This window comes from Cyclopterus lumpus, chromosome 12 (genome assembly GCF_009769545.1).
Source record: "Cyclopterus lumpus isolate fCycLum1 chromosome 12, fCycLum1.pri, whole genome shotgun sequence".
NCBI lineage: Eukaryota > Metazoa > Chordata > Actinopteri > Perciformes > Cyclopteridae > Cyclopterus > Cyclopterus lumpus.
In genome coordinates, this window is record NC_046977.1 from 5,592,887 (window position 1) to 5,607,007 (window position 14,121).

Consider the following 14,121-nt stretch of genomic DNA (forward strand, 5'->3'; position numbering starts at 1 on the left):
CCACAGCCCACTGTGCGAGTCTGACGATTCATTTGTGTGCCAAGTTTGAATATTTACTAAATATATATATATATTTTTTTTTTACACATTTCATTACATTTTCTTTGGCTGCAAAATTCAAACGCATGCTGAGGATTTCTCGAAGCTCTCGTGAACTCAATCTGTCATTGAGAGGTTTTCTGGACACAAATCTCGTGCCCGGATGCCATATGTTGTCTCGTGCACGTACTCCATTCCCACACTTGGTAAAATGGAGATGATCGCTTGAGGGCTCTGGTTCCTTCTGAAACGTTTAGTCGCTCTGAATGTTGTGCATGCTTCTTCCTTATTTTTAATTCCCCTCCCATCATCCAGTGGGTACACAAGTGTCAGGATACCTAACTCCTATTAAGAGGTAACCGTGCTGTAAATCCTCGGTGTCTTTCTTAATGCACACGTTGGGGATTTGTTTGTGCCCGGAGGCCCGAGAGAAGACCGAGCTCTTATGCGTGGATCATAAATGTTTCCCGTTTGGTCATCATGGAATCTCTTCCTTTCTTCTTCTGGTGAATCTGTCCTGACCTATTGACATCCATTTCCGCTCACATGGCAGTGAAACAAAGAAGCATTTGCAAGTCAATTAGTCAACTAGCCCCAAGGTTTTCATTTCTGCATCCCAAGTTCTGAAATTAGCTTCAACTTTAGAAATTTGCATAGCATAAATATTAGATTATGCATATGCGCCTTCGGGGCAACTTTGCATGTCGAGATCAGAAGGGTTTTAGTCTTTTTCTATTTATTTAAGTAAGGGCGTTAAATATGACCTTTTGGAAAAACTGGCTGTGTGTTACATGACCAGCATTTCCACAGTGGCTACATTTCCATGTAAAGCGATGCATGCTATTTGAAAGGAGTGACCTATGCTTGGCAGCGACAGCAACAACGACGTTGTGAGTGCATGAAGGTGCAATGTGCCTGTGTGCGTGCACAATGTCGTTTTCATCAGCTGCATAGCTATATGTTGTCATAAAGTGGCATCTGTGATGGCTTTCTGTCAGCCTGTGGAATCAACTATTTATGTTGTGCAATAATATGGATGTCAACAGTCAAATACTTTATGCATAAACGACATGGTGGAAAAGGGAGACTGCGCATGAAACTGGCTAAATAATGTAAAACCTACAGGCAATGGAGCACGGTTGGTAAAAAGAGTGATCGAGACACACACACACACAACACACACACACAGTGATTGTTCAGCATCCTAATTTAATCTCCATGCCTCGCAAGGACGGGACCCTCTCACTCACCTGCAAGCTTTCAATTTAAATAGAGAAGAACACAAAGTGAGGAGAACACACTAACCTAGAGGAACCTAGAACCACCGCCCACAGGTGGATTCAGGGGGGGAGGGGGGGGGGGGGGGGGGGGGGGGGGGGGGGGGGGGGGGGGGGGGGGGGGGCGAGCTGCCCCACAGCTTGGATGTATTTATATGTATGGAGACGTGTGACCTGTGAGTGTGGCGACGCGGCTTGAGTCGTCCGTGTGAAGTGCCGCCGCAAAAAGCCACGAGTCTCTGAATACACTTTTTTTCTTTTGAGGAGCTAATCATGATTTTTTTTTTTAAAAATGCTTGATTGTCACATTTCAACCCGAAGCTAACCTGGAAAACAATGTGACACTTCACGTGTGGGTTTTGAGTTTAAAAAAAATAGACAGCTTCTACAGAGACATCGACAAAAACACGAAGCATGTCGATTATGGCTGCAACATGCAATTAGCTTCATTATCAATTAATATGCGGGTGACTTTCGCGATTCATTGTTTAATCTGTGGAATATCATCACAATTTCATAACAACTCAATGTGATGATATGCAATTCCTTGTGTTGTCCAACCAAGACTAAAAGATGGAGGTGTTCATTAAAAATACTGTCACATCAGACAAAGCAGCAAGTCTTCACAAAAGAATTTTATCATTTTTCTTTGAAAAGTGGAACATTATTTGTTTTTTTTGGGGGCATTTCTCTTAGCTCAAACTTATTTAAAAAAAAAAGTGTCTCCCATAGGGAGAGAGCACTTCAAGCCGCCCAAAGAAAACATGCTGCACCCAGCACCATTTTTCTGAAAGGTCGAAGTGCTTCCAGTCGAAAATCTGTGCAACTTTTCAGAAAAGCACCGGTGGGTGACGTCACTGTGGAAAATAGAGGAGAAGCTTTGTTTTGGCCGTGTTGGTCCACCCTGAAAATGGATGGCTATTGTATTATTCTATTAATGTTAATCAATCTAAGTTCTGTCAAACACTGGTATCGTATTTTCATTTGGTATATGCCGATATGCAACTTCTGGTATTGGAAAGCAAATTAAAAACAGATAGGAGAACGTCTCTGGCCTGATGGACTTTAATAAGGTCATCCAGGTGAAATCAAGGTTCCCCCCCCCCGCGCCGTGACACTGGCATGACAACACTGTTGAGCCTGGAGCAAAGCAAACGCTGACGGACGTGCTCCAGTAGGTCAGGTTCAATAACTGCCACACGAACCTTCCTGCAACCAGAACGTCCTGCATAGATCTGGGGTATAAAAAAAACGAAAACATGTGAGTCGACAATCCCAGCAGCACTCTAAGATGCTCGCACAATGCACACTTACATTTAAATTCAGGGGGCGCGAAGCTTCTTTTAATTTCATCCAAATTGAACAAGCCCGACGTGGCTGAGGCGTGTCGCTGCTAAAACCTCCAACCTGGCTCGAGCATGGCGTAAGTGAACAAACTCCAGATAGAAGCACAGAGCGGGAGTGAGAGAGTGGAATAAAGGGCAATGGAGTCATCTCTGCCATGTTTTATTAATCCCCAAAAAATGACTGCCAGATTCTTTTTCCAAGCTGCAGCTTTGATTTAACTGACATTTCGCATGAGATGAATTCGCGAGCACAGATGGGGCTCGTATTCCACAGTTGTTTCTATCCGAGAGGAGATCGCATGGTGGTCATATTGCCCAGTTTCGCTATTGCATTATTCAAAGGGAACCTATTTCTCCATCCAGCTCACCAACCCCCCCTCTCTCTCCCAGCATTTCCTCTCCACGTTCAGAGGAATCTAAGCTCACTCGCAGCCAAACAAGGCTGTGGAATATTGTCTACAGTGAAAGCAGAAAGTTACTAAATCAAATGTGTTTTTTTTTCTCGCAAATAAGACATTTTGCTTGAAAGTATCCATTACTGTGATAACGCGCTACAGTAGTCATCAAATAGCTATTGTTTATGTCTTTGGGATATATTAAGACACTTGGAATCTGGTCAATAGACAAGCTTTTGTACATAGTATTCCCATGAGAGGTACTATTGATTGGAATAGAATCCTTTTGTTTGGCCAATAAAAAACAATGGTTTCATTACATATCTGTTGATGCAATGTCCCATCGCTGCATAATTCCTTTGTGGTTATGTGCAGGGATTTTAGGGATGCTGTTGTCCCGATAAACTACGAAAATCAACCGTATATTCGCAATTGTTTCGCACACAAAGCCTCGAGTTTGGCTTTTTTTTTGGCCCTCGCCATCTTGTTTCCGCAAGCAGAAGTTAAACGAGAGTGAGCGGGCCGAGAGTCCACCGCACGATGAACGAAGACACCTTTTTAGGCGACCGAAGGGTTACAATGAACTTTCGTGACCCGAGCACACACTGGGAAAGGGTTAAAGTTCACAGACGTGGTGGCGACCTGTTGATTACGAGATGGCCACGCCCTAAAGCCTATCGTGTTTACTCTAAATGGGACCGTAGTTTAGTAAATGAATGATGCTGTATTGAAGAAGACTTGAAACACGCGATGGAGACCATAAACTCATGTTCATTGAGGTAAGCGTTCAACATTTTTGTAAGAAGTAGGGTCATTTTCTCATTGACTTCTATACAATCAGACTTCTTTTTGCAACCAGAGGAGTCGCCCCCTGCTGGCCTTTAGAGAGAATGCAGGTCTAAGTCACTTCAGGATGGCTGGTGGCCGCCTGGGCATCGCAGACTGCATGTTCTTCCCTCACATGTCACCTTTGGCTGACCTGCTACAGATTGTAAATATGTCATTCACACCAGTGTGCATATACTATATACCTTTTTTAACGACGGTGCATTCAAATCTGTCACTGGCATATCGTGAAAATGTGGAGCACAGAGATGAAAGGATGGGCTATTTGATCGGGGTTCATTTGAGCATGCCCAGATCGTCCTCGATACCGACTCTTAGGATCAGCTTGTGGCATGACCATCATATATTCATAGTCGCATACGATATAGCGGTGTTACTTTCATCATTCAGCATAACTTATACATGTTGCATGCATACTGAATGTGTGCACCGTGCAGCCCTAGTGAGGTATCCGATGCCCCGAATGCAGACTGACAGGGTGTCAAATGTTGCCATTTCAGCCGCCTCGCCTTGAAGCCTTGAAGCTTTCTGTTCGATAAGAGCTATGCTGTCACGTGTTTCCTAATAACACTGAAAGGGGAAGCCTTGGAGATAACTGCTCGTCCACAATTCACCATTCAATGCCTCGCTGGCTAACTCAAGGGCATTGCCACAAAGGCAGGATTCAAACCATACGCCATTCACTTCAATGCAACACCCCCCCCCCCCCCCCCCTTGCACTTCCCTCTTCTTATTTCCCAGTTTGTATCTAGTATGGGTAGCAGTTTTTTGTTCCTCTAAAGCACTTTTATTTCATAAATACCCCGTCGCCCTCATCCTTTCTTGTTGTCCACTCCTCCCTTGCAACCCCCCCTCCTCCCCCTCCGTGTAATTTAGTTTCTGTGGATTGCTGTTGTGACGAATGTTTCGGTTCTGGTATCATTTCTCACCTCACCTGACTGAAGGAGAGAGGAGAGCTGGAGCGTGGAGAGGCAGAGCGAGGGAGCAGGGAGTGTTTGAAGCAAAAAAAAAAAAAAATAAAGCAGAAGGAGAGAAGGGGGAGGAGGGGGGGGGAGGAGAGGGGGGGGAGGGTCACAGTGCAGAATACCTAAGTTTCTCATGTTATCAGTAACTGCCACAGCGATTTGTCAGTTACAGCGAGCACCTGTCACTGTTCTCCCTGATGAATTAATTTCAAGAGTAATCAAAAGCAAATGCATATTTAATGACTTTTGGATTAAAGTAGGGGTTCGGTGCGTCTTTGAGTGTGTGTGTGTGTGTGTGCGCGGCAGTGTTTTGACATGCAGAAGTGAACATGTTCGAGTGCCAAGTTTTGATGTCGAGTTACGGGGGCAAAAAAAAAAAAAAGGAAAGTAAAATTTAAAAAAAGAACACATCAGCCAGAATCAATGTTTTCTTCTTTTTTTTTTCTGTCGGTCCTTCTATGTGACAACATTGATATGAAAACGTATATTGGAAACGCATTAAATTTGAGAAATGTAAGTAATCCATACAGGAGCCCGTGATTGATTTCCTTGTTAGCGTGCTTCAGATACTGTGCGCTTAAAGAAACACACGCCGCCACGGCTGTATGTGCTGTAGGCATCGACCACGTCAGCTTGGACATTGGCCATCGCCAAAGGTTTGAGGCCGGTTGGGCGCGATGGTAAATCTAAGAGGAAATTGTTGTCATTTAAGATGGACTGAGGACATTTAATGCCGCGGCTCTGGCTCTTGTTCTGTCTTTGTCTGGTTGCTGTCTCCTGAACGCAGTACTGTCGCTAGCTGTTTGGGTTGTTTGTCCACAATTCTGTAGCTCAACCTCCTTTTTGTGAATCCAAGTGAGGTTCTCCCTCCCCCCCCCCATTTTTTTTTCTTTTAAAACAATTCAGATGACACTCCGAGCTGCAGAAAAAGCACTATGCCTGGTATATATTTTATGCAGCCCTGTCTGTTCTCAACGGCTATTTGGTGCTTTTGAGAGTGTCAGAATTGCAGGTTGGGGTTTTAAGATTCCCTCTTGATGCATGAGGTCTCCATAATGCCTCTCTGGTGGTCATGTGTGACGGTGTGTCGTGAAACCAACAATGCTCTTGTCTTTCTATAAATAAAACAAAGGGGAATTATGTGGCTGTTTGAAGATGCCTCCTGTGTTTTTTTTCTTCAGCACAGCAAATGCTCGTTCCTGCAGACTGTGGAGAACCCAGACTTTTGGTGCCAAAAAGACTAACGGCGACTAAAATATGAGAGGCAACCGGGGAACGCGCAATATTCTTTTTTCCTGAAGTAGCACATAAACAACAAATCAAGTGGCGAAATCGGCAGGAGGAGAGCCGGTTATCGTTAGCTGCTAGCAGCCGGTGGGCAGCACAGTCCTGCTCGGCTAAATAACGGAGCCATCAGCGAGCGCTAATGGAGTGCCATTGTGATGGGTTCATGCTCTATCCAGTAAATGTTAGTATGAGGGCGAAATTATAATGCTGTCAAGATGTGTTCAAATGTAATCTTGTAAAGTCTGGATTTGAACTTTGAACAAACTGTATTAAAGGAACAGTGTGTCGCATGTGTAGGAGGGGGGATTTATTGGCAGATATGAATAATATGAATAAGTATGTTTTCGTCATAGTATAATCGAGCTGAAATAACAAATCGTTGCGTTTGTCGTTACCTTAACGTGGGTCGTCTCTATCTACATATAGAGTCGGTCCTAAGAGCCCGGCCACCATGTTTCCACCGTTACCCGGAACAGACAAACCGAACACTGGCTCTAGATTGGGGTCATCGTCGGCCACCGTAAAGGCGCGGCACGCGGGACGACTTTCATTTGGTTGCAATCTGCAGCCTCGGCACTAGATGTCGCCACATCAGACGCACTGCGCGTTTTTTTCAAAACTTTAAATTAAAACGAATGAGCGCACGCAAATAAATGACTTATACGATTTATATACATTTTGTTGACTGGCCATGTGCGCACCGCCATGTCCAGAACACGTGATTTCACCACGCTTGTCGGCTTCGAATCTGCAGTTTTTACACCATGAGACAACAGGAGGAGCCACAGTGTGACCCACTGCACCTATTCTCTCTGACTGTTGTTTTTATTTGGCATTAAAAGAGCAGGATTTATTTTCTTCAAAAGCCCAGCGTCTTCCAAAGTCCAAAGTTTAAAAGTTCACGAAACCTTCTGTGCAGCTCATTTCCCACTGTGGCCTCCCTACATCCCCTGGTTGGCCCTCAGCAGCCTTCCCTTCCTTGGCCAGAACCAGCTCATTTCTTCTTCTTTTTTACTCCCTGGCCTGATCAGTGGTGAAATGTCACTCTTGAGTCTTAAGAACTGCACAGCTTCTTTCTAATGCTCCAACTTCACAGCCCTCCCCCAACCCAGACCATTAATAACCCAGACCGGGCTTCACAACACAAGTGTTCTTTTTAGGACTACAATGTCACGTTCTTTTCTCTTGAAGTATGTTTGGCTTTCTTTCCTTTTCATTTGCACCTTTTAGTGTGAGTCATTCCAGCTTGCTTTTGTCCACTCTCCTCTCGGTGTATTGAAGCTCCATAATCTCCTGCAGTCTTTTCCTGCTGGTTGGACACGTTTGCACACAAAAAACAACTCTTTTTTGCGCTTCTGATTTGCATATAAATGAAAATGAATTAAGCATTTTAAAACAAAAAAATTTTTTTAAAAAATATGGAAACAATAAATAGCCCCTTTTATTTACAGTCTCCCGGAGCTGTTTTGAATTCCCTTTCCTTTTTCGCGTATTGACACTGGTTAATGACTTGAACAGATGAATTTGAGTTGTGTGTTTTCTTCTGCTCTCTGAGCACCGTTGCAAGGTTATGCATGTGTAACTTTGATGAGGTTCCCCTCCAGCCAAGGACTCCCCTTTGTCATTAAGATAGATAACCTCTATTCCGTGCATCGATGTGGCTACATTCATTTAAAGACTACTTTTTGTTTCACCTCACAGACAGAATCAATAAATAGCTTTTGCCTATTTCTGCTTTATTTCATCTTAGCTGGTTTGGACCGACTCTACCCCAGAGCTGATGATACAGCATCCACCTTATAATGTCAGAGCTCCTTTGTACAAGTGTGTTTTATTTCGGAATAAATGCTGGTTTTTCAACAATTTCTTTGAAGACACCAATTCATTTACCCTATAGCCAGTATTTCTGGCTAATAGCTGGCCGTATGCCTCCGAGCTCCATGGAGCTCCACGGTTATTCAGACACTATTAAGAACACATTAAATCAGCCATACTGTCTCACTGGGCGATATGTTCCTTTTATTGCAAACAACATGGGGCATGCAGTTTATTCTGAAACAACTCTTTGACATAGTTTAGTGTGGATAGCTGTCACGCTGGTTCCATATTTAAACCGCAGATCTCGTTTGACAAGCTGCAGGAATTACCACCAGTCGGTCCGACACGTGAGACGTAGGCATGATGAAATTACACGATATACTGTATCTCAATGATAGGGTGGATTTTGAAAAGGTTACTGGAAATAGCTATGAATAAATGTATATTAAGTGAATGAAAGAGTGAACATTTTCCAGTCCTTTCATGTCATTTCTTAACCTCGTGATCTAACTGCTTGTAAAAGTGCCTTTTTGTGTTCAATAAACCTTTTTTTATGCCGAGTGTAGTTTGACATTTCTTTTTAAAAAGTCACGAAAGAAGTGTATTAGGGAGTGCAATTGACTGTTGGCTAAGCCCCGCCCCCACACTAGTACTGTGTCAACCCAAACCGCCACTAACTGGGAAAAAACTGCAAAAAACGAATTCGGAGAGAAGCGGACAGAAAGGTATGTGCGTTTTAAAAGATATATATATATATATATATATATATATATATATATATATATCCAGGTTGTCAAATGGAAAACGTCATTGGGGGGGGGGGGGGGGGTCAAGGAACAAGTTTTATTCATACACTTTCACTAAGCACGTAGATTATGACAGATGTCCACCGTGTCCAAACTACAGCAGGAGGAGGACTATAAAAAAAACGGGAACTAAAAGAATGACCTCATGAAACCTATTATGCTGTTGCATGCAGGCGATATATAAAGAGCTCCTTTTGCTTCACTCACGCTGTGTGTGAAGGAGAGAAACCAGAGCTCCTTCCTTCCTGCTGCAGTCACCCTTAACAATCAACACTGCTCACAGTTTAAACTGACAATTCACACCGGGGATATCAATATTTCCTTTGTGAAATAGTGTAGATTCAACAACGCAGTTATATTTAGCTTTTTAACAGTTTTATAACACGATTTTTGTTAATGTGTTAATTGACAGTTCCCCATATTTCCTTTTCATTGTATTTCCTATTCTTTAAAAAAAAAAAAAACGCATTTGTTACATGTTCAAAGTAAATACATACGTATAAAATTGCCACTGTCTATTCATATTAATCCACATAACTCCCATTTAGTAATTGTTCAACCGGTGCAAGTTAGGCCTATCGTTTGTTTACGTGAACTGGTGCGTCACTTTAATTGTTTCCACCGCAAGGCATTGTGGGGCGGCATTATCTTCTTTCCTTTGGTAACGAAAGGTCAAGTGTTTCCTACGCTAAAGGAGCTAAGTGAGGAAGCGTTGAAGGGCCTTATCTTAGGATTTAGGGAATTCGAACAGCTCTTATAATGGCGGGCTCTAGGATTCTTCCGGGTCATTGGTAGTTACTTGCCTATGCTGTGATTGGCCAGTCTGCGTTCGAGGGGCCGGTCTTGGAGGAGGATGGGTTGTCATCCTGTCGTGGTCTGATGCCAGTGTGTGTGTGTACGGACAAGATCCATGTTCACTGAATTGTAGTGCTGTGTTGTACCTGAAATTGAAATGTCAGGTTGAAATGAGCGTGCCTTGAATTTCGAATGTGAGAACAGAAAAGCGCGAGCTATTGTGCCGCGCGGTATCTCGTGTTGACATTTTTGGTCGCATTGTGTTCACTGGCGCCGCCGCGCTACCTCGACACCAGATGTGGCGAGAGAGTGAAAAAGCACCGCACTTTCTTTTTGTGCGACTGTCGTAATTGGACTGGAGCACCGGTCTCCCACCCGTAATCAGTTATCTTGAGATCTGCTAACGTCGAGGTATCATTCTCATTTCCCTGAGTGTGTGTGTGTGTGTGTGTGTGTGTGTGTGTGTTGCATAGCGTTAATCCAAAACAAGGCCTGATAAAATGAGAGGATAAAACCCAATTACCCAGTAGGCAGTCCTGAGTCATCTCCCATTTGTTCCATCCATTTTCTCCTCAGTCTACTTCTCTTTATCTCGACTTGTATGCTTTACTCAAAGATCACCCCAGCTGATTGTAATCAGTTGGTGAACCCCCCCCCCCCCCCAAGAAAAAAAAAAAAAAAAGGTGAAGAAGAAACTGAAGTGATAGAGCGAGGCAATCGATGCCGAGCACTCGCACAAAGGGATTCTCTTTTCTCTTCGGTACAATCTTCCACTGCGATTTGAAGTTTGTGTGCGCCGGCCGGGGCTTCTAAGGGGACCAATTAGGGAACGGCAGGGGCGGGAGCATGAACTGTTCGCCCCTCTAATGGCCTACACAGGCTGGAGTGGTGCTGATCCATAGTCGGTCGATAGCGCAGACCTCCCTGGTCCCGGCAAAATGAATGCCAACCAAAAAAAGAAGTTAGAAATGCAAAAGAAATGCTCAAAACTTTCTCTGTTTTTGTTCGTTTTAATAACAGAATGCACCGATGTCCATGCTGAACCAACTTGTTTTTGTACGTCTTAGTGCAAAGACGGACCTCCTGACCTTTTTGCTAAAGATTACAGAAATCTCCATCTTTTTTTAAAGTATACACCGAGTGTGCGTGTCTGTGTGTGTGTGTGTGTGTGTGTTTTTTTCTTTTCCTTTGTCGTGCTCGGTGTGCATAGCCCTCACATACTGAAAGAATATATCGCTGGCATTGGGCTCCCACTCTGCTGACCTACGAGGCTGTGTGATAACCTACAGGAAAAGCGGGTTTGTTTTTCAGGGCTAATGGAGAACGCTCCCGAGACGGAACATAAACCAGTGATGTCATGACCTATCTCATAGGGATTCTGTTCACTCTCAGATGGAGTCAAGTCCATAATGCAATGCGAAGGGCTTAAATATAATCAATAGCCGTAGATATCATTTACCGAGCTCTTCAAACACACTAGCCTTTGAATTGCTGGTATGTTCCTGTGGCGCATGTGCTGCATTGCATTCTGCTTCTCTTGGTCTGAAGTAGTTTGTTTTTGTTCCTGCTGCTGATGTACGAGTGCTTTCTTTCTCTGACTCATATTTGACGCACAAGAAGGGCTCAGGGCACTCCTTCTGTTTTGACAACTGTAGCACAGACAAGAGGGCAAACATACACCATACAGGGTTATCTTTATAACAGAAACAACATTTCATTTTATTTTGTATGTGTTGTCGATAGAAAGAGCATGAAATGCTCCCCCGAGGATGGCCCATGGCCCAGAATAGTTGATTTCAGGGCTTTAACTTGGATTATTTATTCTTAAGATGTACAAGTCGGGGGTTTGGCAGATGAGTTTTAACAACGTTAACCTTTTCTTTCTTCGCTGTTTCTTTCTTCAGTTCAAGAAAAAAAATTAAAAATAGTATAGGTGTTCGTGCTTGTGCTTTCGGGATGGGGGGGGGGGGGGGGGGGGATACATTCTTAGATGTATCGCGATTCTCCCTTGAACGGTTCAACTCGATGCAGAAAACTCAATAATCGGAAATTTTAAACTCAATTTCTCAACGTTACGATCGCCTGCTACAATACTGTTCCTTACCGCCGCCCCTGAACGCAACAGACGGAGAAAAAAAACATACACGTGCGTCTTCTTTACTTTCTAAAGTAAATATTAGTGGCGTTTTGTTGAAGGCGGCTTAAGTCACTGAGGAAAGTGGGTCGGATGGTAGTTTCAGCTTCTGCGTGACATCGTAACTGTGCACTGTGTGTGGACTTTCAGAAAGCGTTACTGTTGTACGAAAGCTAACTGCTCATTGCCTGTAATGGAGGAGATTTGTTTGATATTAATTATTATAATAAATCTTCTGAAGAGGATGCTGCTTTTCCTGCTGGTTCTCTTTGCAGCGCTGCAAAATGTAACCCTCCAGTTCTTTGCTAATATTGAATTAATAAAAGATAATGGAAGTAAATTAATCTGTTTGTTTTTTTAATCATGAATCATGACAAACATGCTGTTTAAAAAAAATAATTAAAAAAATAACAGATAAACACAGCGAAAAGAAAAAAAATCATGTGTATATACACATTTTGATGCATCCATAGGAATTGATAATCATTTCGTAATCGCGACGTATCCTTCTGAAGCGGAATCAAATCACGAGGTGCCTGTTTGGCTTATAGTGTAATAGAGTATTTCATATTATACACACGTGTGCCTCGTTTTATATTATTTCCACCTGTCTCTTTCCAACACTGTGAATATGGGCAGAATTTTGCATGTCCACCATACAGGCAAATATTGACTATATTACAACTCTTTTTTTTAAGGAGAAGCTGTCCACCTTACACCTTTTTCCCTACCGAGATAAAAGAGTGAACGTCAGGAATGCACGTTCTGCAAGGCTTAAACAACATATAATATAGTGCGAAGGCTTTCTTCGTGTTATGCCTTACAATAAATTCAATTAATTATTCATGCATTTAATTTATAACTAAAATTGTGCCAAACCCTGTCGGTCTGAGTGTGTGTTTGTGTTTCATTTGATTCGGGGGGTTCTCCCCAGGGTAGTCTTAAGGGTGCCAAGGCATCTCACGTGGCCTAATTGTGGTTGTAGGTGCTACTGATTAGTCTCCCATCTGTTGGGAATCCTAATGGTCTTTCCATCCCATAGTTCCGCCAGTTCCTCTCAAACGTCTCCTGCCTTCATTCGTCTCGTCTGCTACACGTTCACCACAAAACACGCAAGTGGTAAGATGCGGTAAAAGTTGTACAACGTGCGCATTTGCAAAGTAACCGGCGCATCCCAATTGTCGAGTGGAAACCTGGCCTTCCGTTTACCGGCGTGTTCCTCGGTGTCTTTTTGACTCTCCGTCCTCCGATGCGTACGGTGTCTGTTCCGTCACTCCCTCGTTAACACGTCCACCACTTGTGATATCATATTGCTCATCTACGGTGCGCCAGAGCTGCATTTTTATTAATGCGCTCCACGTGATTAAAGTGGTAATGGCCTGAGACGGGTGTCTCGTCGTTATCAGGAGGACCCCGGATGTTTTGGGGCGCGCTCCCAGGCTTTATCGCTACTTTCTACAAAGTTTGAGAGCTTTTAGCTTTAAGCAGAGAACCGGAGACGCAAATGTTCTGGCCAATCCACGTACAGGAACAACGTTGTGTGCTTCTGGCTGCAAGTCGTTTTCTTTTGTTACTTGATGCCGTCTTTATTAGAAGACTGTCTTTCCTAAATGAGAGTCTCATACCTGTAATAGAAAATAGGTTGCGCTATATTCATAACAACCGGGGTTGTTCCATCTCTCAGTGTTTTCTCATTTACTTCTTCTGTCATAAGGCAAAGTAAATGCAAATTAACATTGTGTTACATATTATTTTGGTACAGTCATTACTCTGATGAATTAGCTGACTACAGTCAGGTAGACGTAAAAATAATTTGTTTTAGTCATTTTTTTACAAATGACTAATGCTTCAATTTTTTTCGAGTGAGCACAGTCTCCAAATACAAGTGAGTTATTAGTTATCATTAAGACACACAAAGATTTATTTCTTCTGTCTGGTTGAGATCGGAGCGCATTAATATAGCGCAGGGCAATATATTGATATTTTATCGATTTCGGGATATGAGACTGGATATCGTGTCAAGATTTTGTATATTATAATATGGCATGTGTTGCCTTTTCCTTGTTTTAAACATTACATTACAGTAAAAGTGATGTAACTTCATGAACTTACACTTACATGTTCAATTTCCCTTCACTCACGTCCTCATTATATCCACATTGATGCTGATTATTTCCCAAGAATCTCATTGTGTAAATATTATTTGAAAAAGCACCTCTACAAAATCGTCACAACATCAATATTGAGGTCTTTGGTCAAAAATAAATATATTTAATTTTCTCCATATAGCCCAGACCTACTATCTGGATGCGCTTATAACATTTTTATTAAACATGTATATTTAATATTGTCATATTTATTTAAGGACCTATTATAGAGCCAGATATTTAGGTAACCATTATATTAATAAGAT

At 42.7% G+C, this 14,121-nt stretch overlaps 1 protein-coding gene across 1 annotated transcript in view; it reads left to right on the plus strand.

Moving 5' to 3' along the window:
- LOC117740698 (netrin receptor UNC5D-like) overlaps nucleotides 1–14,121 on the plus strand; it is a 143,500-nt gene that overhangs the window by 615 nt on the left and 128,764 nt on the right. The gene's annotated exons all lie outside the window — the stretch shown is intronic.